The sequence below is a fragment of the Eublepharis macularius genome, chromosome 11 (assembly GCF_028583425.1).
Source record: "Eublepharis macularius isolate TG4126 chromosome 11, MPM_Emac_v1.0, whole genome shotgun sequence".
Classification (NCBI taxonomy): Eukaryota; Metazoa; Chordata; class Lepidosauria; order Squamata; family Eublepharidae; genus Eublepharis; species Eublepharis macularius.
Window position 1 is genome coordinate 75,545,052 of NC_072800.1, and position 14,442 is coordinate 75,559,493.

Below are 14,442 nucleotides of genomic sequence, written 5' to 3' on the forward strand. Positions count from 1 at the left end.
ATTAATTACGTTTTGTTTCAGAAAGGTTTAATCTCTATGTTTGGCTTTGTGCTTCTTTTTAAATTTTCTGCTATCACACCCTGTTTTATCTCTTCATTGAATGCTCTAACTGTGGGTCATATTGTATTTTGGTCAGTGAATATCCCAGCTGTTGAGTATATTGTATTCACTTGCGCGGTGTAATCCTCCTTGGGTCTCAGTGACAAAGGTGGTCTATAAATAAATGAAATAAATTGCCTTATGTGAATTAACTGTAAAGATGAGTTTCCCTCTGAGTATCCAGCTGTGGCCGTTTCCCTGCTAAGGCATAGCGATTGGGGGAACTTTCATTCTGAGGAGTATCTTGGTGTTCGAAATGATTCATGCCCCACCCTGTACTGTGGTAGAAGCCATATAAAGGCCTTCGTTTTACATCATCTCATCCCAGAAACGTGCCATTTCTGTAAGAAGTCAGGGGCACCATTTTCCTCATGGTCGACAGCTTCCTAGTTGATTTTGTTGCGTTTCCTCACAGCTGGAAACATGGCGAGTGAGTTTAGTGGTGATCTGTGTGGACTTGGAGGAGAGGCCTGTTCTTTCTGAGGCAATTGCCCTGCCACATTTCCCCAGTTTTTTGGGGGCCCTACTCTGAAGCTTATTTGATTGACTCTTCCTCATTAACAAAGCTGGGAAACTCCATTTTCCTTTCCCAAGAGAGGAAGGGAAATGTCCTCAGTAGACTCAGGGCAAAGACCGAGGGATCCCTTCAGTATGTGGACAAGTGAGCAGGGAGGATGGAGCCATATTGTTCTTTCTCTCCTCTCTCTCAAGTATGGTTATGAGGGGCAGCAGACCCCCTCCCACGAAAGAAGAGGGATGGAATGGTGCAAGCCAAAGAAATACGTAATATTTAATTTAGATGGGGGAAGGTACTTTGCTGAGGCGGTTCTGGTTTTGCTGGCTTGAGGGGAACCCTAATGTATTTGCAAGCAATTGAGGGGAACCCTAATGTATTTTATAACTTGAGAACTGAAATATGCGTATGCAGTTCTCTGTCCTAATATCATCATACACGCCCTGATGGGGTGAGATGGGGAAGACGTCAGTCGTGCCAGTCCAGGGAGAGGGCGCATACAATGCTTATGAAGAAGGGGGGGGGGTCGGGGAGGATAAGGACTGGAACTTCTCTTTCCTTTGTCCACGGTTTCAGTTTTTACCTTCCCTGTTTAAAAAGCTCTTCCCGGAAGTGCTTCATGTGAAAGTGATAACATCTAAATGGACTTTGCTTTGAGCATTTGTCCACCTGTCACACTGCTGCTGTTCTGTGGCAGGAAGCTTATAGCACCTGGTGCTGCTTAAGTTGTGGCAAATGCCTATGGTAAGAACAAAGTCATTATGTGGCATGCCATTCTGGGAAAGACTTTTGGGGGGATGGTTGTGTAGACCTTGTTGAGATTTATTTTTTACGTATTTGATGTATCTATGTACTGGCTTTCTGCTATTAAGATCAAGGTGGTTTACAATTTAACAACACTTAACAATACAACACAGGCAACACAGAAGGAAATGGGGACAGGAAAGGGAGAGGAAAACTAAACAAATTTGGGCACTGACTTTCAGCTAACTTGTATCGACGTTCCATAATGGCAAGATGGAGTGGTTGCCGTAGATGTCAGCAGCACTAGGCAGACAGAGCTGAATGGTGGGTGGTCCGAGGTTGGCCAATGAAGGGCCCTCCCTGTCTTACCTCTGTGTCTCTAGTGCAGCCAGGTGGAATGCAATTGCTTTTCGGAAGGGGTGTTGTGGCCTTATAGTTCCTTCCTTCCCTCAGGAAGCTGGGTTACTTTTTATAGTTAGGCCGATGTGTTCCCAGGCAACAAACATGTCACTCAGTAGTGTCTTATCTTTTATGGTGTGTATTCTAGCAAGAAAATCTAATTTCGTCTCCTTCCTTGTGATAGTGTATATGCCCAGGCTGTGTGGCCTGTAATGTGCAAAAATGCTTGGACACCTTGGTTCCCTTGTTGTCAAAGTTCCTAAGGATATTTATTGCTAGTTGGGCCTTTGTCTTAAGAATCGATGCATTTTGTTTTCAAAGTAAACCGTGATGGTGTCAGACATTTGAATTGGTCTCAGCAGCTCGCGGAGTTGGGTATTGTTTTCTGATGTGCAAAATCTGGTCCAAAACAACACTTCATTAATAGGTTTAGATGGCTGCAGAAGCTGGGTGGGTTTCTGCTGTGGCAGAACTTATGGGCATCTCTAGCACCAGTTGACAAGGAACAGGCATAAAAGGAGTAAACATTTGTGCTGGAGAGCTATTTGGAGATTGTGGGAGAAATCTTGATGTCTATCAAAGTCAACAGCATTTTCTTTATGTTAGCGAACTGGCATTGAGTCAGATTTTTAATAAAATGTCTGAAGTGTGTATTTTCCTGAATGACTTGACTGGAAATACTGGGTGTATCCTCCCACCAATAGGCTAGTTTTTAATTCTCGTCTGCTTTACCATGATTACTTACTATAGTCATTAACCTAATTCGGTTTTAATACTTTTCAGAATCATAATTGTAGCAAGGGGGAAATTGACTTAAAGGAGTGAGTGGTAAGCTAGTGGAATAATTTGATTGACAACAGTTGAATGAACCATCAGAATTTAATATCTGAATTGTCCAAATAAAATATCTACCCATCTTTCAAACAAGACTTATTGGTGGTTTTAGATGCACGGTATTGATTTAGCAGTTCTCAAAGTGAAACGAGTTACAATTTTTTGTGTCCTCTGTGCATAAAAACCTGTGCACGACTCGGCTTGACCTCTTGCCAAAACCCACAGAGCATTCGGGTTGATGTTCAATTCAAGCACAGATGTGGGCATGGCATGTACTCTCTGCTCAGCTAATAAATTGGTCTAGTTTGTTTACATGTGGGATTATTAACCCCAGTAGTTAATCAATGCAAAGGAAAAAAAGTATTAGGGGATGTGTATTGATTTTTTTGGTTTCATTAGAATGGCACTGTAATATTGGAAGATTTCCTGTTATGTAATATTGCATTTCCCTGACCTGGATGGCCCAGGCTAGCCCAATCTAATCAGACCTCAGAAGCTGAGCAGGGTCAACCTTGGTTAGTACTTGGGCGAACCAAGGGAGTTCAGGGTCGCTATGCAGAGGCAGGAAATGGCAAACCACTTCTGTTCATCTCTTGCCTTGAAAACGCCAGCAAGGTTGCTATGCTGGCTGTGACTTGATGGTTCTTTACACCCGCAATAAAGTTCTTAAAATCTTGTGTTTTTAAAATCGAATGCATCTTTTCTCTGAGAGGCTTACTTTAAGTACAGTGCTCTGGGGCTTGATACTTATCAAATGGGCTGAAGTGAAATGAATCTTTGTGTCCTGAATGCTATTTGAAATGTTTACTGCTGTGTATCTCTCATTCTACCGTCATAGCTATCGGAGTTCTCTTGGGTGAAGATGAAAAGGTGCGTACAGAATGTAATGAGCCAATTCCTCTTTGTTACGCAATCGTTTCAAAGCCCATGATGTCAAACGGATTTTTGTTTCCTGCTACAATTGTTGTATCTCCCTAAGAAAAATAAAAGTTCACATTTACTACATCTGTTGCATCATATTTTAGTTACGTTCTGCCTAATTAAGATCTCTTGTGAAAAGAGTAAGAAATAATTGTGGTAAGCATATGGAAACTAGTTTTGCCATTTGCTGACGGCCTGCTTGTGTGATTCCTGTTAATTGCAGGATTAATATAGTTCAGAACAGGCAAAAGCATCTTCTTCTGATCTTTAATACACTCTTTCATCATGATACTCTCAGTTGCAGTGCTGGCAAATGGGGCTTTCTAGACTATGAGTAAGCTCTCTGCACTGCTATGATGACATTTGTGATGTTGCATTGATACCGCGTTGATCCAGGATGTTGTACCCATAGAGCAAAGCCAGATGTGTTTTATGTGGGGTGGATGAGGAACCCTTCATAGCATAAGAATTTAAACTCACAGATCTCCCCTCTTCGTGCTATTCCAGTGGAGCACTAATGTGGTTAGATCGCATCTATCTTTGCCTGTTCCAGATCAGAAAACTGTGTCCCATATAAATGTGCCGCTAATAAAACCCGTGCAACCTTCCTTTTTATGGCGTGTTGATTGTGTGCTAAATTTTCTGTGCATGGTAGATGAACCCTTTACAATGGACTGTTTTTCAGAGTGATTTATTTGCTAGACAGGGCGGTTTATTTTCTTTAACCGGGTATGTGGGAACTTCTTAGATCAAGGGCAGAGTTGTACAGGATTGTTTAGGCTAAGCACGTACTTGTAAGAGAGACAAGCATACTTTTCTGTGGTCCCCATGCGGCTTGCTTAAAGAATGCTTGCTAAAAAGAAACTCATACTATTATATTGTTTCAGAATATATTTTGTATAACTTGTTTATAGTGCTACTGCTGTCTGCATAATAGTACATTCGGTTTATTTACTTCATTTATGCCCTGCTTTTCTTCCCACTGGGGACCCAAAAAGTTTTCTCATCTGGCACTTGATTATCCAGAATGTTTTGTTAAGTGGCATCATTTAGAGAGAGAGCGCCTTTCCCTCAGTCAGCACCATACCGTGAGTCTTTGGAGCCTTCTCCAAGTGGCCAGCTTGATGCCTCAGGCTGTTGCTGAACTTCTGACGGTTGGTGTTGCCAGCTCAGCTGACACTGGCTTTGGGTGCCTCTTTCCAGCTCCTCCTGCCTTGAGCGGCTGCAGGGCTCCCAGGGGCTCCGGGGCAGCTCACCCACTTGTTTTCCTGCTGCATTGGATGGCTCTGTGGTTTGGGGCTGGGGTCCCTCTAGGCAGGAAGGTTGTTGCCCTGTTTTTCCCAATGCAGTGAGGTTGAGTGACTGCGCATTTATCTTGGTCGGAATAGCTCAGGACCATATGCTTCAGTATCTGGCTCATTTGATTAACAGGCATTCCCCGTGTGCGCCAAATAACTAAGTATTTACTGTACATGTGCCGTTAAGGGAGATATATTTTGTTAAACCATCAATATTTGTATTGTTCTGGGCTAGACGGATAAAATAGTAGTATAAAATAAGAATCCAATGGAAGAATGGCTAGTTCCTCTGGAAACAGGAACCTTTAATTGCTTCTGATATTTGCGTTATTTCCTTGATTTGGGTAAATAAGCTCTGGTCATAGTGAAAATAATTTGTAGAACTTGAGGTTTTTTAAAATTTGAAAACCTGGGCTTAAGTGCATGCAGGTAAAGTACGTCTGTAGTCTTGAAGAACTAGGTATTATAAAAAGCATGTGAAAATAAGAGATGATTTTGTGTGATTAAAACACACCCATGTTGAGTTTTCCATCAGTGTTTCATGACGCGATTCATCACTGTTTTTTTGGGGTGGTTCAGCAATCTAGCCAAGGCACAGCTTTGGTTATAATTCTTGCTGGACAGGTCATGTTGCCTGTGAGCTTGGTAACAGTGGGCAGAAATCTTTTGTAGTTTTTCCATATCTTTTTCTAAGATTCTGTTAAAACTCTGTTGGTTAAACACTTGCTGAGCTAAAATGTAATTGCCCGCTGACTGTCCCCCCCCCCCGCTCTCTGCTTATATAAAAAGCCAAGGGAATCTTTGGTGTTTGTGTATTTGCTATTTAACTACATAATTGGTTTGTTTTATAAAAAGTTACAAAATAATCTTAAGGTGCATTGAGTGATGTTTGTGGGAACATCATGATAAATCTCTTTATTGCACTTCACTTTTAAATGCACGTGCTGCTGTGTAAGAAATAACAATTAGTGGGCATTGCAACTTAAAAGTTCAACCACAGAAAAGCAACAGAAAGCAACTGTGTGAAGCAGCATTTCTCTTATGGTTGTAATTATGCTCACACAACGATTTCTCTGTCATCCAAAACGACCACAACGCTCGGCTTTCATTTACATGGGAAGGGGCAGTATTGGCGACACTATCAACCCTCCACCACTCTTGCCCATTGCAGAGTATATGGCCCCCGTGCATATGAGTAAGTGAGCAGGCTTACCCTATTTTTGTGTTACTCTTCTGTTCTGGTTGAAGCTGCTTGCATAAAACAGATAATATATGATGTCATGTGGTTGCATCTGACGGTTACTGGAAAGTCTGAAGGGAACAGGGAAGTTGAAGAGTGAAGGTGGGGGTAGCAAATTAATACCAGAACAAGGTTCATTTCTTTTGTGAAGTTTCCCTTTGCAACATTACTGATTCAGCAACTTACCGTTCTGGTGTCTTTTAGCACATGGTTCGTGCATTCCTGAGGCCTCTTCACAGTTTCCATATAATCAGTAACAGAATGTTCGGTGGCCATTTCCAAGAGTTCTGGAAGAGTTTGTGGTATTCAAGTATGGGCACCTGGATATGTAATTCTACCATCCTGCATTAAAGAGTTCTTGTTAAAACCTGGTTAAAGAAGTGTATTAAAGCATTTGGCAAAACTCTGTGGGTTGAGCCCAGCCAACTTTTTCGCTCAGCCTCATCTAATTCCCCTCTGTACTCCAGAATCCATCCTGTATGGCTTTTGTCCAGGCAGGTCTTATGATCCCCAGAACAGACTTCTTGGTGATCAGAGGGGACCCCCTACCTCCTCCCCCCCCCCATAGGAAAACTGTTTAGATTGAAACCTGTGGTTTGAAAAACGGATGTTAATTTTGGGATAAGTCCCTAATTTCCTTTCTGTATAACTTGATGTTATATTAAAAGAGGCTAGCATTAGATAGATTTTTTGGGAAGGAGGAACAAGTAAGGATGAGAAAGGAGAGTTGCTTCTCCATCTGCTCCCACGTTCACATCTGCCCAGATGATAATGCATTCATTTTGCTCAGTGGAAAATTCTGCATTTTGCTCTGGTCCAAGGTTCCTAGCAATGAGAATGTAAAGAGAGCTGCACTGACAAGGGATAGGAAATTTCTTTCCTTGATCCCAGAATAGCGCTTTCCCCGTTTTAAGTAAGAAACTCGATTCTTTAGGAGGTTCAGTGACAGCTCCCCTCTTCCCTTCTCCGTTCACCGCTTTTGCAAGCTAATGAAGACAGACATGCAGTCCTAAGTTGAGCTGCGTCCTTCTAAGCTTATTGGTCTTAGTGGGCTTAGAAAGGTAGAACTCTGCTTAGGATTGCATGGGACAGTCTCCACGGTTGTGTTAGATTTAGTCTTAGAGGTGTGTTTGGTTGACGATTCGGCTTTCATTCTTCATATTTACTTATTTATTTGATTAAAAAATATTTATACCCTTGTTTCTGTATAAAACAAGAACTTTTCCTTGTCCATGGATTCTGACTTTATGCTGCTATGTGTTTGTCTGCCGTGACCTGTTAAGTGCTGCCTTTTATGCCCTTCTGCTATTCTCATCCCCCACCCGTTAAAAAGTTCACATTCTGTAAAGTTTCTTATGAACATTACTAAAGTAATACACCCAAATTTAGGGGATTATGCTTATGGTTTTGCTTATCAACACACTTTTTGTCTTATTTTTCTCCATACGAGAGGGCCCCAAGGCATAAAAATGCTAAGAAAAACTGAGAAGTCTTTCATGAAAGTACGTTGCTTCTTTTATTCTACCCTCCTTCCAAGGAGCTGAAGAGCACCCCCTCCGATTCTGTGATGTAGCTCAGTGAGTGGCCGAAGGTCACCAAGAAAGTTTTGTTCCTCTGAACAGACCCAACTCTTGCCTCGGTCTAGTTTGTGCTGGGTCGGAACAGTGCAAGGCCTGTCTTGTGCTGGCCGCTTGTGAGACATTTCACTGTTTCTAGCCTTCCATGGCACGAGGGTGCTGGCACTGTTCTCGCTCCATTAATTGAACTCCTTTAATCCCACGAATCCCAGAAGCTTCTTCATGCTAAGTGAAACAATTGTTCTGTCTAGACCGGTATTGTCTGTCCTTACTGGCAACTGTTCTCCAAGGTCTTTCCCAAGGCCGTAGATGCCTGGCGTTGAACCTGCTGCACGCAGGCCATGTATTCTACTGCTGTGCTATTGGTCTTTTTCCTGGATATTTTCTGGCTTATTATTAAATTCACTTAAGGCTCTGTGCTTCTTGGCTCTTGGGCTGAGGACAGAACATGCCTTTCGGACAGCCGCGGTCAAACTCATTCTCATGCCAACTTAGTTAGGAACAAGAAGCGATATGACACAGTTAATTGGCGGGTAGGCCAGTCTCAGCATTTGAATCGCTGCCCTAGAGCCATCGTGCCATGCCTGGCAGCTTTGCTGTTCCAGCCACTCTGTTTACAGGACTGCCTCTTTTATTTTGCAGTACTTCACTGTGTACAGGTTCTCTCTTGAGCGAGTTAAGTGTCTAAAGAGAGAGTAGCTAGCACAGGTACCTGCAAGAGATTGCAGAAACCTGGCAGTGCGCCCTTTGGTCCTCAGAGTAATTGCAGTTTCTCCCTTTCCAAGGAATTGTGATAACAGCGAGGGATAGCGGTGTCAGGAGAATGATTGGTGATTTCCCTCTTTTGCTCAGTCAAGGGTGGAAAATAATTCACCTCCCACGTCACACACCTCCCCTCCTGTTCAAGTAAACTTAGGGGCAATTTTCACATTAGTCTCATTACTGCAAGCAGCGTGAAAGGAATTGCTGCCGGGAGTGCAATGAGTGGGTGATGTTAGTGCTAGGGGACTTCTCTCTTGCCGATATATCTGGTGATCCTTCCTTCTCCCTGGCATGATGGAGCGAGGCAATAGACTGATGGCTGGGCTTGGTTGCCTCTTCCATAGTGTGTGTCTTGCACTGGGTGAATAATATGAGAACCAGTCTTTAGCTGGGGTCTGCATAAATTGCACATTAGAGAAAATATTCCTTCCTGTTAGTTACTGTTCTGAATTTTTTTTTTTTGCCTTCGTTCCTTTCACAGCTTCATACTGTTGTTTGAGCCCTGCTATCAATCTCTAGGCTCTGTTATTCACCTACTGTCATTTATGCAGTCATACGTCAAAATAAATCAGAGTTTGTGCAACAAGCTCTTATGTCTACCAGGTGGTTTAAGTTATGTGATCATTACTAATCCCAGGTTATGCATAAGCCCCAGTTTATCTGCATCAGGGAAGACATCTTTCCTATACTGTTGTCTCCGTGGCTGAAATGGGAGGTATTACTTAACAAATTGTGGCTTGTGAATTTGAGTCCCAGCAAACCGCAGTTAAGTGGTTTGCTATTAAACCTGGTTTACTGTGAACTGAATGTCTGCATTCAAATGTAACTGGGGTTTGGATAGCTGCATTTCTTAATGCTGTAACACAGTTTATAAGCCTCAGTTTGTCATGACATCTGAATATAGCCTTAGAGTGTAAGCCCTGAGAGAAGGAACTATATTACTCTGTGTTTCTGCACAGCGTCTAGCACAGGGAACTGCTTTATCCATAGTAGTAATCGCGCCTAAATATGTATTCTTCCAAACATGGAAAGAGTTGGTGTTGGAGGGCAAGGAGAAATTTTGCATAGAGATGCTTATTCAAGATGGAAATGCACACACTGTATGTCCCTGATCCAATACTTCTGCACTGAAGGGTCATTCCTAGTATCTTTTCCACTGCTTTCAGAGCGAGATGATTTTGTTTATTGGATTACTGTAGTCAGCCAGGGCTAAAATAAATATATAGTTCTATTTGTCTTCATGGTACTAAATCGCACTTGGACTAAAGGGCATTGTCTCTGTTTAACAGAAAAGGCCCTCTCACTCTCAGTGCGCATTCAAGGGATTGTGTTTATATTTCACAGGAGTGTGTTATAAATGGAATATTTTTGTCTTCTAGAGTGGCACTACCCGGGGCTTTTCATTCTTATTTCTGGTTCTCCCCCCCCCATCCCTATTGCTTAAAACAGAGCCGTTTATACAAACAGTATTCACAAAAAGGAAATGGAATATGTTTTTTTTTCTTAACCAGGCAAGCTGCCTTGCACAAGGCCACACGCTGTTTCAATGGAATTTTGAGAACGGTTTGAAAAAAATGTTCACGCCACAATCAAGAACTCTGTGCCATTCACGAGATAGGTTTGCTGCATGTTCATTCCAGCGTGGCTTGCCCTGGTGAATGGCATCCTTAATCTGAGCACACTGCGCTTCGACGGTCTGCAGATGACTTGTTGACCTCTTTCAGTGTCTACAGGCAGGGAGGCAAGTTTAAAAACAAAACCCTCCGTCTGCTCTGCTAGTCTTAATTTTTCCTTAGAGGTATTTTAACCGTGGCTTGTATGGCTTTTATGTACACGCTCTGATGTTTGTTTGTTTCCGCCCCCCTGTGATCATTACTAAAACAGAAAACCACTAACAATAAATGCATTCCTTTATTGGCCAATTATATGCTAAGTGGGCTTAAGAGAAAAAACACTGGGGTTTTTTTTTGCATTGTGATTTTTTAAAAAATCTTGTGAGTTAAAATATTTCCTTTTTTATGGTTGTTTTATTGTTTATGTTAAGAGACCAGTCAAGAAGGTTGTGATAGCTGATTGCTTCTTTGGTTCATTTGGGGCAGAATCAACCAGGGCTGTCTCCTGCGCACCCGAAATGGCTAGGTATTGTACCATACAGGGTTATGTTGCTGCAAAGGTCCATTCCGAAAGAATTTCTTGAAGATGGCTTTTTGGGGGGTTTTACTCAGGGTTTTTTTTTTTCTTTTTTAGTGCGCTACTACATGTCCCTGAGGCCTTCTCCTGCTCATGGGTAGATTTTATGGGATATGCCCCAAGGCCAGATTGATCAGCCATTCTATCTTAACCTTTTGCTGGTTTCTGTTGGCTCACCAGTAGGCCTATACCTTGCAGTAGTTCTTTGAGTGTCAGGAAGTCAGCTAGGGATCAGAGCAGTTGTGTAGTAGCACAGAAAGAGAAACTTAGGGGCCTCCTTCAGCGGCAAATTGCTCAGAGAGAGGACCAAAGTTCCCTTGATGCTGGAGTTTGTGTTGGAACGCTGAGCATGTCATTTGTCTGCCAAAAAAGCAGCTGCAGAGGAGAAGAAGTGACTCTGGGGTGGGGTCCTGGAGAAGGCTGTTTGTGCTGTCCACTAAATCAGAAGCCTCCCCCTTCCGATGGGCTGCCATAAGCCCCATAAGGAAAAACAGACACCATACGGGCCACCTGTCTTTTCCCCCTTTTCCTTCAGTCTTTAAAGAAATCTTGGGGGGAGGGAATTTAGGATAGGAGAAATGGCACAGAGGGGAAGAATTTAAAACCCCTTTCCTCAGCATGACTACTCTTATCCAGATAGCTGCCCTCTTCACCCGCCTCCCCCACCCCCCCCACCCCTGCTATTAAAGTTAAATTATTAATCTGGAGTTCCTGTCTCAGAAACCATCACTGTCATTCAGTGAGTTTCGCTTTTGGTCAGTGACATGGAACTGGTCCTGATCTCCCACAGGATTCTGGGTTGTTGCGTTAGTGTCCCAGCTTGACATGGCTGCCATTCCTTCCTCTGGCTGGCTGTCTTCATGGCTCAGGGAAATGGGTACCTGAGTGATCCACAGAGTTCTGGTCATGGTGTCCGATAAAGTGGTGGCAGTGGTGAATGCTTATTGAGAACAGATTATGGCCTCTCTTGTCTGTCTCTCTGATGCTCGTTTAAGCTTCGTTTGGCAGAGTTCAGCTGGAATGCAGAGAAAGTAGGGAAAATCCCCCCCCAAAAAACATTTTTCTAACTTGCACATTGAGAGAGAGTGCCAAAATAGAGCTCTTCTAGAAAATTGCCCAAGCGATACGTGTGTCTTCTGTGCTTAGCTGCTGTTAAGCCTGTTCATTCTCTTGAGGTCATTCTTCGAAGCCGCTCTCCTTGTGTAAATCATGCTGTGCTAAATCCGACCTCGGCTGGAAGTAGGCACGTTAACTTCGGAATGACCTGCTAAAAGATGTTACGGTATAGTCAGCTGAATAACTTGTTTTTTCTTGACAGGAGCTAGTAGAAATGTTCTCGGCTGCAAAGAAAAAAAAGAAAGTATAAATCTTCCTTGATGCCTTACCAAATTTAGAAAGGAGGGTCCTAAGGCCTTTATCTTGCTGAAGCGGACAGTATAGGCAGTTGAAAATGAAGACCTGTAGTCAGTATTTGCTACTCAGTATGACACTAGTAGTTATTCTAAGCTTTTTGGCAGAAAAAAAAGCAGCAATATCTCATTTCAATAAATAATTTATCTCAGATGACGCGCTAGGAATTGCTTCAGTTGGGACCAAACTAGTCATGAAGGCATGTCTAAAGCTTGGATCAGATTAGTTATAGCCACATAGGAAGCACAGTGGAGCATCTCATTTTAGAAGCAAAAGGGATACACAAACGGTGGGCTCTCTTCTTGTTACAGTTCCCTCCGCCCCCCCCCCACCCCGCCCCCCCGTTTCCCAAGGTGGTTTCTCACCAGAAGCTGAAAGATCTCACCTGGTTGAAAGGAAAGTACCTTTCAGGGATGGGAGAGGAACAGGTTGCATGAAAGGTCTGCAGGCAACAGGAGATGCCATATCTTTCACCTGCATGCCACTCTTTGAATCCCCCTTCAGTTTTTTCCCACTGTGCTAATCCATGCTTTTGTAACTTGGTAGCTGGAGTACTGTAACTGGCTCAGTCCTGGTCTGAAACCCAGAAACTACAACAGGTTTGTAATGCTGGTTTGACAGCCTGATCGTCAGGGGCTAGATACTGGAAACACATCTTACCCGTTTTGAGACAGCGACATTAATTGCCAGTTGTTCTCTGAGTCCAGTTCACGATTCTGGTTATGACCTTTAAAGCTGTTTATGGCTGAGGACCCTCAGATCTAAAAGACCATCTCTCCTCATATGTTCCTGTGTGCCAGCTGTGGCCCCCAGGTCGCCATCTATTGGCCTTTCCTTGCTTAAGGTATCCTGCCTTGTAGCGACCAGAGAGCTAGGCTTTTTTCTGTCATGGCTCCTTGAGAAGATGAAGTAGCACCATCTGTAGAAGTTGGAGGGGGGGCAGCAAGGCCAACTTACTCACTAGGACTTCTAGTGGAGTGGAAGTGGCAGCCATTTTGGGATGGGGAGGGGGTTATTTCGGATTTTATTGTACTTCTGTACATTATAAATACGGATTTATAAGCCTCCGTTCGTTGTAAGGGAAAGATGGGGTGTAAATATTTAAATGCGTACGTTTTTCTGTTGCACATCTATGTTTAAGCAAGGCTGATCTGTAAAATGAGTAGTGAGCCCACGATTATTTCCGTGTAATGACGAGATGCTTTTCTCCCTTAGTAACCTTAAAATTCTGTCTCTCGTTAGAAGCAATAGCTGTACAAATGTAAGGCCAGGTGCGGGTGGGTCCCTGCGAGAAAAAAAAAATCTCTCTTGTGTTGGAGCAGGACTGCAGCTGTGTGCAAGTTTTGTGTGCGTAAGGGTCTAGGATCAATCCCGAGCATCTCCAGAATAGGAATCCTGGGTAGCTGGCCTGGGAAAGACCCCTGCCTGAGTCCCGAGAGATCCGCTGCTGCTCACAGTACGTCCCATTACGTATCAGAGGTCTGAGCTGCTGTAAAGCTGCTTCTTGTATTGGAAGACCTCTTCTGTTTTTCTCGCTGTAGCTTCTTTCCTCCATCCAGTAATGTCTGGTATGGTCAGTTTCACCTTGGAGTGACTGTTTCGCAGGCAGAGGAGAGAATATGATTCAATTGTGAATTGTTGCTGACAGTGAGAAGTAACCTTGATGGTTCTTTGTCCCAGAGGAGAGAAAATTCATTTTTATGTTGCTGCAGAAGTGGTCTTTGCTATGTTTGAAGGCATCTGAAAGCTATAGCCTGGTTCCTGCATGTGTATTCGTCGCTGGAGGATTGCAGTGTCAAGTGATGGCTTGCATATATAAGTGGGCCATTGTAGAAACGGGGGGCGGGGGGAAACTATCTCTGGTCTTATTACATCCTCTCTCATGCAGTGCTTTAAAATGAAGTCAGTTCACATGTTTTCTCGTTGGTCTTGGCATCCTGGAAGCAATGCCATTCTTATGAGAAGTGAGGAAATGGAAATGACTTAAAATGTGTGAAAGAAAGTTGTGGTCCCTCGGTAGCCCTTCTTCAGTATTTCCATTTGATTAGGCAAGACGGAATCTCTTGGATCATCGGAACGTGGAGAATGTTGGCCCGGGAGAGATTTTCAGGGCTGGGAATTTCCTCTGGATAAAAAATCTTAGCTTAATGCCATTGTGAATCAACCTCTTTGGCAGACGTATTTGTCACTGGCTGAGCCTGCACGTTTTAAAAAGATCAGGGAGTAGCCAGACGGCTGATAAAGGAAATTTATTTATGGGGTTTTTTTGGTGCCATTTTTTTGAGAGTATGGTAAAGTAAAAACTAGAGACAAAGATTTATATTGAAAGCTGTGGGGAAGCTGGGTCATAGTTTCTTGTCTGCCACGCTGTGCATCGTGCATAGAAGCATGATGCGTTTCGTAACTGTCATGAAAGAGCGCTTGTTCTTGCTTACCATGTGATGACATTTTTTT

The 14,442-nt window shown here is 43.2% G+C and overlaps 1 protein-coding gene across 1 annotated transcript in view; it reads left to right on the plus strand.

The window, feature by feature from the left end:
- Positions 1 to 14,442, plus strand: part of CCNY (cyclin Y) — a 119,799-nt gene that overhangs the window by 1,369 nt on the left and 103,988 nt on the right. The gene's annotated exons all lie outside the window — the stretch shown is intronic.